We start from the raw sequence: 12,919 nt of genomic DNA on the forward strand, positions 1-12,919 counted from the left end.
TTAATGATAGCCTTACCTTATTTGTTCAAATTAATTCTTTCATTCACCTTCTTTACTACCTTTCAGTACCTTCATAATTCACTATGCAAACGCAATGTCTTTCACTGACATTCTGTTTAATAATACCACAAGTTTCCTTAATTGACAAAAAGCGAATTATTTCTCATTTCAAAATAGAACTACTATATTTTTGCACAAACATTACCTTTATCCATTCAAGCCACCCCTTAACCTGTAACTGATGTAGCGATAGGAAAGGAGATTCTTATCATATGCTCTTTCGACATTTGAGGTTTCTAGAACTTCTTTGACAAGTATATCAATACCATCAGAAAATATACTTAACACTTTTACCCAGTTTAAAGGCAACATACTGTTATAAGAATGGTTTTAGTTAAATTTATAACACAAATAAACGCATTTTGTGCTAAATAGGCATAAACATTTAGATTCAGAGTATTTCTTTTTAATCCGATGTAAGACTTGAATTTCATTCATGATACGGATTGTCTCTTGATTTTCTTTTTGTTTACCTTACACTAATAGACAATTTTTATTTTACAAGTTCAGCTTTTAATGAAATAGAAATAAAAACTACGATACACCTGCTGATTTTAAGAAAAGGAACTTTGATATATTTCTGGAAATGTAAATGCTTTTAGAGTTTTCTTTCAATAACGTTGATTTTCATTACTTTACTAACTTCAATAATTCTCTTATTAGCTAATATGAATGAAAGAAGATTGTCAAAAATGTGACACAGTATAATTCTTACGAACATATGTACCTTTACCAGCATACAGATATTACTGATTGAAATGAAGAATAATACAGATATTTTACTCCAATCTACATTAAATTAAAAAAAAATATTGAAACTTTCATACATTCCAAAGAATAAACGAAAACTCAATAGATATTGTCATGTTTGTATATATGAGATAAAAGTTTTATGAATGGTATTTAAAGTAATGCTTAGAACTTCATAAAAGCGAACATTCACTATGTTAATACACATATCATCAGTTATTTACATTAATCAATGTAATATTAATCATTACGTGTACTATATGCATATATATTTAAAGTTTAATTGTCTTACAATTGAATAATTAACTATTGAGAGAAAGAGGTTCATATCTTACACTATTTAATTCACATGGAACAAATTTTTCCATCAACCACATTGAACCAAGTTTATTAAATTCGCCAAAGCTCTTTTATTTCTGCATTTTCACACTCACGACACATTTTAAATGTAACTATTGATTACCATTTCAAACACCGATATCATAACTCAGTGTAAAAGTACATCATAACTCATTTTTTCCCTACTAACTACAATTTTATATATTCAAGAAGTACATCTAAGACATGATCATTTTCTATGTTCTAGCAAATCGATTCAATTGCGAACATACTATTAAGACTTGCGATTTTAGAAGACTTGCATGTATTAACGATGTCAACGTTTCTTCGTTTTTGTAAGATTCGTATCAAACCATGTCGCATTCGAATGTGGTGTAAGAGATCACTTTTTCTTTTAAACACTTGTAAACAATGGATGCAATTTATAAGAAGAGAAGTATCATGCTGTTTCAAAACATCATCATCAGCATATTTCTGTTTCTTTTGACACCAGCAAAATTTAAAAAAAAAAAAAAAAAGGTTCGTGAGATTTTCTTCAAATTCTGTTTTACTTGAAAAAAATGTCCGAACATTCAATACGATGTAAAGATTCATATTGTTTTAAATTCTTATGCTCACTAAATATTTTTTCTCACGATTTACTCTTAAAAGTAACTTTATAAGTTTTCATATCCTTTTTACATGAAAAGAACTTGTGATTATTCACTACAAAATTCTAAGACGAGAAGCTTCGCGACTTTTCAAACTACAAATTTAAATTTCTTAGGACATACACTACATCTGATGTTTCTTTCATGAGATTTCAAATATCTCTTCAGATTACTCGTATTCAAGAAACCTTACAAATATATCACATAAGTTCAGCGAATAATCGCTTCATAAACTCTTAAATTTTCAACACGAGTGAATCACTTGAAGCATATTCTGCACTGTAAACATACAATACTTAAAAAAATTGTTATAAAAAATAAAAATACATTCATTTCACCAAGAAGCTTTTCTATTTAAATACATTTATTTATTTCCAAAGAACAAGTTTCTGTATTATACATAAAATATACTTAGAAATTTCTTTCATTAGTTAATATCAAATTAACAACAATATCCATTTACTGATATTTGATATACATGTTTGCTTTAAAATTGAAACTAAAATTTCAATATATTTCTATTAAAAAAAACATAATGAAAAAAAAAATACTCATAACATCAACCAAAGACAGAAATTTAAATAGAATAGCTGTACTTATATTAGTGCATTTTTATAATCTTCATAACATTTCGATTCAAAAAACCTATTACAAAATAAATGAAACATTTTTTTCTGCCTTAAAGAATCTCTTATATTTTTAAAATTAATACATAAAAATATATCTTCACCAATATATTTAATTCTGTCCTCAACACTTATTATAATGCAATCATGTCTTGTTTGTGAAGGATGATTTACAATGCAACCTTCGCATTTATATAGCTTTTTTATCACTGAATTTAATTCAGTTTTGATAGAGTTTATGAGTTCTTTAGAAAGTTCATCATCATCACTTACCATATCCGAACAATTGTTTTTACATTTGATTTGAAACGGTAAAATAATTTCAAAAATACTTTTATATAAAGTATTAGATACATCAGGAATAATTTCTTTCAATTTTTTTAAAATATCACAGTTTACTTTTAGGTATGTAGGTTTTAGTTTAAAAGAATTTTCATCTTGTTTAAAAACTTATTGAAAAATACACTCACCTTCTTTGTTGAAAACTACCAACTCATTATTGCAAATGATGCTGGCACTCATATAGACAAGATTAAATTCATATATTTTTGAGGAAAATTCTTGCCATGTTGCAGGAGTTATAACAACACCGCGTGTAGTAGGGTATAATATTTTATTTTGTTCCACACATTCACGTAGATGAATGTTCATTCTGTTTTCAAACTGATTTATGGACACAAAATATCCCCAACCAAGAGTCCACTGTGCAATCAACTTCGAACTTTCTTTTTTCTGTTCTCGATTATTCGGCATGAAGATATTTTCAGGAACAGACTTCATATAGTGGGCAAACCAGTCATCCTCTGGAAGTTCATCCTCATTATCTTCCAAGCGTCGTTTTTTAATTTTCGAAATTTTTATGTTTCGGAATGTGATACTAATTCTAGGATCTTTAACGTCAGGTTGAGAGGGTATTCCGTGCATCCAAAATTGATTCGTTGGGTGTCTCATTACAAGTAGAGTTCCATGAGTTAAGTCCACGCTTCGAGATGTGAAATTTCGCCTGGTAAATACCATTTGACGTTTTGCACCTAAACTGATGTAGGTATATCACTTTCAGGTTCGAGACAAGTTTCATTGTCTTTATGCGTTGAAATTTTCGCCACTCCGTCAGGATAATAGTTCAATAAAGCAAAATTATATTTTTTGCCAGTTATCGTTTCAACATAATCTTTTACATTTAGAAGAGTTTGAGTCCATGGTTCTGCACAAATGCTCGTTCCAGAGAATTCGTAACTAAGTCCTTCATCACCAAAACCGAGTACTTTTCTTCGTGGAACATACTGAGTCCCATTAATTTCAAAACTAATATTTTTAAAATCATAATTTGATAGTTCATCTAGCAAAATATCAGCTTCATTTCGTGAATAAAATTCTTTGTATAATTCCACATTTAACTCTGTATCACATATATTCCTCATATTCGCTTTTAAATCTAACGACAATTCTGAATGATATAGAAATACATAGCATTCTTAAATAGCAAAAATTATCTAAAACATACATTAACGAAATGATTTCTTCAACACTTATCGTAATACATTCTTGTCATGTCTTGTTTGTGAAGCCAGTCTTTCCGGCGTCATATGTGTAAAAATAATCATGATAGGATAGTGGGAAAGAGTTATAGTGTCCTAATGTTGTTATTCTGAACCTCGATATTACATATATGCATAAGGAGAATCTTAAAAGCATCATCCACTTAACATGATAGAGTAATGGAAAATTTCTAAAACTCTGATAATCATACGCGAAAGAATGTATTATCTTAAGGTTGTTGTTGCTATTCCAAGTTTGACAATACATACAGAAGTGAAGGAAGACCCTTGATGAGTGCTGCACGTTATCATGATAACGTGAAGTCTACAGCGCTTATCAAGGATCTTCCTTCACTTCTGTATGTATTGTCAAACTTGGAATAGCAACAACAACATTAAGATAATACATTCTTTCGCGTATGATTATCAGAGTTTTAGAAATTTTCCATTACTCTATCATGTTAAGTGGATGATGCTTTTAAGATTCTCCTTATGCATATATGTAATATCGAGGTTCAGAATAACAACATTAGGACACTATAACTCTTTCCCACTATCCTATCATGATTATTTTTACACATATGACGCCGGAAAGACTGGCTTCACAAACAAGACATGACAAGAATGTATTACGATAAGTGTTGATGAAATCATTTCGTTAATGTATGTTTTAGATAATTTTTGCTATTTAAGAATGCTACGTATTTCTATATCATTCAGAATTGTCGTTAGATTCAAAAGCGAATATGAGGAATATATGTGATACAGAGTTAAATGTGGAATTATACGAAGAATTTTATTCACGAAATGAAGCTGATATTTTGCTAGATGAACTATCAAATTATGATTTTAAAAATATTAGTTTTGAAATTAATGGGACTCAGTATGTTCAACGAAGAAAAGTACTCGGTTTTGGTGATGAAGGACTTAGTTACGAATTCTCTGGAACGAGCATTTGTGCAGAACCATGGACTCAAACTCTTCTAAATGTAAAAGATTATGTTGAAACGATAACTGGCAAAAAATATAATTTTGCTTTATTGAACTATTATCCTGACGGAGTGGCGAAAATTTCAACGCATAAAGACAATGAAACTTGTCTCGAACCTGAAAGTGATATACCTATCATCAGTTTAGGTGCAAAACGTCAAATGGTATTTACCAGGCGAAATTTCACATCTCGAAGCGTGGACTTAACTCATGGAACTCTCCTTGTAATGAGACACCCAACGAATCAATTTTGGATGCACGGAATACCCTCTCAACCTGACGTTAAAGATCCTAGAATTAGTATCACATTCCGAAACATAAAAATTTCGAAAATTAAAAAACGACGCTTGGAAGATAATGAGGATGAACTTCCAGAGGATGACTGGTTTGCCCACTATATGAAGTCTGTTCCTGAAAATATCTTCATGCCGAATAATCGAGAACAGAAAAAAGAAAGTTCGAAGTTGATTGCACAGTGGACTCTTGGTTGGGGATATTTTGTGTCCATAAATCAGTTTGAAAACAGAATGAACATTCATCTACGTGAATGTGTGGAACAAAATAAAATATTATACCCTACTACACGCGGTGTTGTTATAACTCCTGCAACATGGCAAGAATTTTCCTCAAAAATATATGAATTTAATCTTGTCTATATGAGTGCCAGCATCATTTGCAATAATGAGTTGGTAGTTTTCAACAAAGAAGGTGAGTGTATTTTTCAACAAGTTTTTAAACAAGATGAAAATTCTTTTAAACTAAAACCTACATACCTAAAAGTAAACTGTGATATTTTAAAAAAATTGAAAGAAATTATTCCTGATGTATCTAATACTTTATATAAAAGTATTTTTGAAATTATTTTACCGTTTCAAATCAAATGTAAAAACAATTGTTCGGATATGGTAAGTGATGATGATGAACTTTCTAAAGAACTCATAAACTCTATCAAAACTGAATTAAATTCAGTGATAAAAAAGCTATATAAATGCGAAGGTTGCATTGTAAATCATCCTTCACAAACAAGACATGATTGCATTATAATAAGTGTTGAGGACAGAATTAAATATATTGGTGAAGATATATTTTTATGTATTAATTTTAAAAATATAAGAGATTCTTTAAGGCAGAAAAAAATGTTTCATTTATTTTGTAATAGGTTTTTTGAATCGAAATGTTATGAAGATTATAAAAATGCACTAATATAAGTACAGCTATTCTATTTAAATTTCTGTCTTTGGTTGATGTTATGAGTATTTTTTTCATTATGTTTTTTTTAATAGAAATATATTGAAATTTTAGTTTCAATTTTAAAGCAAACATGTATATCAAATATCAGTAAATGGATATTGTTGTTAATTTGATATTAACTAATGAAAGAAAATTCTAAGTATATTTTATGTATAATACAGAAACTTGTTCTTTGGAAATAAATAAATGTATTTAAATAGAAAAGCTTCTTGGTGAAATGAATGTATTTTTATTTTTTATAACAATTTTTTTAAGTATTGTATGTTTACAGTGCAGAATATGCTTCAAGTGATTCACTCGTGTTGAAAATTTAAGAGTTTATGAAGCGATTATTCTCTGAACTTATGTGATATATTTGTAAGGTTTCTTGAATACGAGTAATCTGAAGAGATATTTGAAATCTCATGAAAGAAACATCAGATGTAGTGTATGTCCTAAGAAATTTAAATTTGTAGTTTGAAAAGTCGCGAAGCTTCTCGTCTTAGAATTTTGTAGTGAATAATCACAAGTTCTTTTCATGTAAAAAGGATATGAAAACTTATAAAGTTACTTTTAAGAGTAAATCGTGAGAAAAAATATTTAGTGAGCATAAGAATTTAAAACAATATGAATCTTTACATCGTATTGAATGTTCGGACATTTTTTTCAAGTAAAACAGAATTTGAAGAAAATCTCACGAACCTTTTTTTTTTTTTTTTTAAATTTTGCTGGTGTCAAAAGAAACAGAAATATGCTGATGATGATGTTTTGAAACAGCATGATACTTCTCTTCTTATAAATTGCATCCATTGTTTACAAGTGTTTAAAAGAAAAAGTGATCTCTTACACCACATTCGAATGCGACATGGTTTGATACGAATCTTACAAAAACGAAGAAACGTTGACATCGTTAATACATGCAAGTCTTCTAAAATCGCAAGTCTTAATAGTATGTTCGCAATTGAATCGATTTGCTAGAACATAGAAAATGATCATGTCTTAGATGTACTTCTTGAATATATAAAATTGTAGTTAGTAGGGAAAAAATGAGTTATGATGTACTTTTACACTGAGTTATGATATCGGTGTTTGAAATGGTAATCAATAGTTACATTTAAAATGTGTCGTGAGTGTGAAAATGCAGAAATAAAAGAGCTTTGGCGAATTTAATAAACTTGGTTCAATGTGGTTGATGGAAAAATTTGTTCCATGTGAATTAAATAGTGTAAGATATGAACCTCTTTCTCTCAATAGTTAATTATTCAATTGTAAGACAATTAAACTTTAAATATATATGCATATAGTACACGTAATGATTAATATTACATTGATTAATGTAAATAACTGATGATATGTGTATTAACATAGTGAATGTTCGCTTTTATGAAGTTCTAAGCATTACTTTAAATACCATTCATAAAACTTTTATCTCATATATACAAACATGACAATATCTATTGAGTTTTCGTTTATTCTTTGGAATGTATGAAAGTTTCAATATTTTTTTTTAATTTAATGTAGATTGGAGTAAAATATCTGTATTATTCTTCATTTCAATCAGTAATATCTGTATGCTGGTAAAGGTACATATGTTCGTAAGAATTATACTGTGTCACATTTTTGACAATCTTCTTTCATTCATATTAGCTAATAAGAGAATTATTGAAGTTAGTAAAGTAATGAAAATCAACGTTATTGAAAGAAAACTCTAAAAGCATTTACATTTCCAGAAATATATCAAAGTTCCTTTTCTTAAAATCAGCAGGTGTATCGTAGTTTTTATTTCTATTTCATTAAAAGCTGAACTTGTAAAATAAAAATTGTCTATTAGTGTAAGGTAAACAAAAAGAAAATCAAGAGACAATCCGTATCATGAATGAAATTCAAGTCTTACATCGGATTAAAAAGAAATACTCTGAATCTAAATGTTTATGCCTATTTAGCACAAAATGCGTTTATTTGTGTTATAAATTTAACTAAAACCATTCTTATAACAGTATGTTGCCTTTAAACTGGGTAAAAGTGTTAAGTATATTTTCTGATGGTATTGATATACTTGTCAAAGAAGTTCTAGAAACCTCAAATGTCGAAAGAGCATATGATAAGAATCTCCTTTCCTATCGCTACATCAGTTACAGGTTAAGGGGTGGCTTGAATGGATAAAGGTAATGTTTGTGCAAAAATATAGTAGTTCTATTTTGAAATGAGAAATAATTCGCTTTTTGTCAATTAAGGAAACTTGTGGTATTATTAAACAGAATGTCAGTGAAAGACATTGCGTTTGCATAGTGAATTATGAAGGTACTGAAAGGTAGTAAAGAAGGTGAATGAAAGAATTAATTTGAACAAATAAGGTAAGGCTATCATTAAAAGAAAAAACTGTTTAAAAGATGTATGATAGAATTAAAAGTAAGATGTTAAAATTTAAAAAGATGTAACAGAGTAAAACCAAAGAATACTGGTAATTCCTATCTGGAAAACAGTAATTTGAGTACGATATTGAAAAAGTTGGTTTTAAGAATTTCTTTATGCATGTGATGCAAAACAATTGCTAGTTTATCATGAGTGCTGACATAGATGCAATTAGTGCAGGAAAAATAGTAAAATTAGTATAGTTAGTGTCTCTAAAACATGAAAAAATAATAGTGTGAGCAGTGTAAATTCATTTGAAGTACTGAAATATGACATAGACTAAATATCAGAAAATGTAAGAAATATTTTGGTATGTGTGGATGAAACACTGAACGTGGTTGTAAAATTAGAAATGAAAATTATCAACACACTTAAAGGTAATCGAGATTTAAAACTAAATATGATGTTAGAAACTTTGAAGACCATAAAACTATATGAGAAAGAAATACATTTAGATATAAATGGTATTAAACTGTAAAGTTGTGAATGGAAATTTCTGAGTAAAACCTGTAGATGATCTATTATGATCGAGGAATAAAACAAGTATTATAAAAATTGTAAGGAAATATTTGATTATGGAGTAAATGAAAACAATCCATATCGTTAAAATGAATAAAAAGGGATAAAATGTTGGAATTACGAGTGATGAGACAGAAATAAAAACATTATAATAAATAAGTTAAGCTAGAATTAAGAAATATAAACACAGAAGGGAAATCATGAACGTAAGAAAAGCAATTAACAGTTATAGACTTAAGTTTTTTTAAAAAAAATATTCGGTAATGTAAGGAAGATATTGTTAAACACGTGAAAGAAATTAGAAATTCTGTAGAAAATTTAGTAAAAGAACTAAGATCATGAAAAATAAACGTTTCTTTTTAAATACAATTTCATACCACTAAGTTAAAGTGTGTATAGAATACTAAAATGGTTTAAAAAAGGTAAATGAAGTTAAAATTCAGAATATATTGAACATTATAACGTTAAAAAAAGTGTGAAATTGCATCTAAAATTAAGTAATGTAACAAATAAACAGCACGTGCGGGAACGTTTGTGAAATATAACGTATAAGTTAAAAATCAGGTATTCTGAAATTTATGAAAGGTATGAAAAAAATAGTATGTGGAAATTAAATAAAATATTACAAATAAATTAGAAACGTTAAGTATTAAAAAAATATGACAGTAAATGAATATGTTATTATGAAACAGAAAACCTGAGAAATAAGTTAAAGTTTCATGAAAAACTAGAAAGGATAAAAGTATCAGAATAAATTGATGAGTCGATTCAAATTCCATTTTCTTATATAGGCTTTTTTACCTAAATCTGAATGTATCCCGTCAGCTTAGTGGTTATAATCTTCAAACTACTCAGCTGGTGAGATATTTTGTTTCAGAGTTCAATTCTATATTTTGAATAATAGAGTATTTTTTTTTTAAATAGAAATTTCTAAAATAAATTATTTTCTTTTTTCGTCCATAGAGGACGCCATGAGCAATTCCTAAATAGATTATTTTCATTTTTCATCCCTAGAGGACGCCATGACTCCGTTGCCAAATTAAAAAAACTAACTTTAAATGAAAAGCAGGAGGTCTACAACTCAACCAGCAGTCTACGAACAACTCAACTCCACTCGAAACCACGCCTCCTAGTGTGATGACGTTGCCTTTGGCCCCGCCCTCTGTGTGACGTCATTGACCACGCCCCCTGACCCTCTGACCCTCCTGATGCAGAACTGTCATTTTCATGCTACTTCTGGCCCTCGGTCCTATTAAACTAAAATTCATCTATATTTATAAACGGCCTATCAAAAAAATGCACACACTTTAATAATAAAAGAAAATTCGGTTAATATTTGGATTATGGTAACTTGGCGAAAATTTGGCGACCAACTTTTGTACAGCAACCTGCTAGTTTTTTTTTTTTTTTTGGACGCCATTTTGTTTTCACGAAGTAAAGGCGGTTTTTTTTTTTTTTTTTTTTTTACTTTTTCAATATTACAAGTTTACATTTTGACTAATTTTATGTACTGTCATCAATTATACATCTTATTAGATACATCAATGTATCTTATTATCATTAATTTCTTACTAACAATTCGATTTCAATTGCCATGAGTTGATGCATGACTCATACATATATAAGTTGTTTCAATATAAAGATCACAATATAAGTTACATAGCATATTTACAATAATTATTTATTACTCATACATATAATGTATAAAATCAGGCAGTAAATTGTAGAAAAATACTTTTAATGCGATTGGAAATAAGTGAAAATATAATAATCTGCATGTCATTACAATTTTTAAATGCACAAACTTCACAGTTAAAAATACATACTAATGTAAGAAAATCAATATTAAATGCTTTTTCTCAAAAGAAAAAAAAAATTTTGCCTGTTCAAGACATATTTTATTAAGTCCAACCATCAGTGGAAACCCAGGTAATCAGTCTTTAATACGACAAAATGTAAAATTTGAAATACAACTTTAAGATAATTTTTTTAATCCATTCAGTTTTGGCTTATGTAAGTATCACTGTATTTAACTAGATGTAAAGAACTATAAACACAGATTCACACAATTCACTTGAAGGTACGTTTCCAGGAAATAAAAGTATACTTATTGGATTCATTTCAACATTACACCTTAGACCACGTAATGATACCTCATTATTAGGCATTTTCGATAGTCTTGAAATAGCATAACATATCTTTCTAAATTCAGTTCTTGTTAAATTATGTTCAACATCATTTAGCATTTGCAGTTTTATAACTAAATTAGATTTCAGTAGGTCTATTACACTAAGCACTTACAGTTATTCACTATTATTTTCTTAACATTTCAACAAAACAATGAACTTCCTTTCTAAGAATGCATACTGAACAATGAAAATTCCAAATATTATATATGCTTTACCAGAACTATAACGTCAGTTAATAATGATTTTTTTTAAATTGAATTTGATTAATTCAAGCAATTCACTTGAAGGTATGTTTCCTGGAAATAAAAGTATACTTATTCAATTCAGCATTACACCTTAGAACAGGTAATGATACCTCATTGTTAGGCATTTTTGAGTGTCTTGAAATATCATTACAGGTAACATATCTTACTAAATTCAGTTCTTGCTAAATTTTGTTCAGCATCATTTAGCATTTGCAGTTTTATAGCTAAATTAGATTTCAGTAGGTCTATAACACTAAGCACTTACAGTTATTCAGTATTATTTTCTTTACATTTCAGAAAAACAATGAACTTCCTTTCTACGATTCCAAATATGATATATGCTTTACCAGAACCATAATTTGTCAGTTAATAGTGATTTAACCCTCCAAGTGGCCGAGCCGTATATATACGTTCAACCAAAATTGTGCTCTAAGCGGCCAGTAAGCATATATACGTCCAACCAAAATCCTCTTCTAAGCGCCCAGCAAGCATATATACGTCCAACCAAAATCTTGCTCTAAGCGGCCAGCAAGCATATATACGCTCGCGTTAGGATTTCTTTCCCCCAGCAATTTCGACGGGAGTGATTGCACTAATAGGCTCCCTGCTGGGAAGGGTTTCGCTTTTCTGAAATTTAGCTTGTTATTTTGGGGTTGCTGCACATAACTGTTGAGTCGCCAAACATCTATGTTTTGTTCGAATTTTTAATACTGCTATCGAATTAGCCAAGACAGCAGAAATACTTTCAACACGAACTGAAAGTAAAAATGGAATTTATTTCTTCATCTAATATCTGAAATGGAGAATAAAAATAATTGAATAATAACCGCTCTTCAACTAAAATCTGGTTTGACAGTTTGAAGCTAATATATAAATCCAGAGTATTTAATCAAAGTTCCTATTTTTTAATTAGAATCGAATATCCGCAACACAATAAGTTGAACAGAATCATTAAAATAAATTTTAAAAATGTTAATGATTTAACGTACCTTAACATTTAATGAAGATTTGTTTTAATAGAAGCATATCGGTAGTATTGAAAATTTAAATATACAAGAGATGTTTTAATCACAGACTTTTGACAGCATAAGACTGATATTAACGTTATAAACATAGGAACATCTTTATTTTCGGAAATACTAGAATAATAAACATGTTACAAGAATTTTAAATAAACGTAAGCTTTAAACTGATACTCGTTGAAACCAGGACTGACGTCACAGCAGGAGCGGTAGAATTAAAAGGCGGGAAAATTTTTAGAATTTAGAAAAACACTGAGCAGCAAAATTTAGGAATGGCAAAAATTTTGGAATTTAGGTAATACACAAGGCAGAGGCATTTAGAAGCTGAAAATGTTTTTTAATTTAGTAA

The sequence above is a fragment of the Stegodyphus dumicola genome, chromosome 1 (genome assembly GCF_044657685.1).
Source record: "Stegodyphus dumicola isolate Sdum_Otavi_A_Nest chromosome 1, ASM4465768v1".
In the NCBI taxonomy this organism is placed as follows: domain Eukaryota; kingdom Metazoa; phylum Arthropoda; class Arachnida; order Araneae; family Eresidae; genus Stegodyphus; species Stegodyphus dumicola.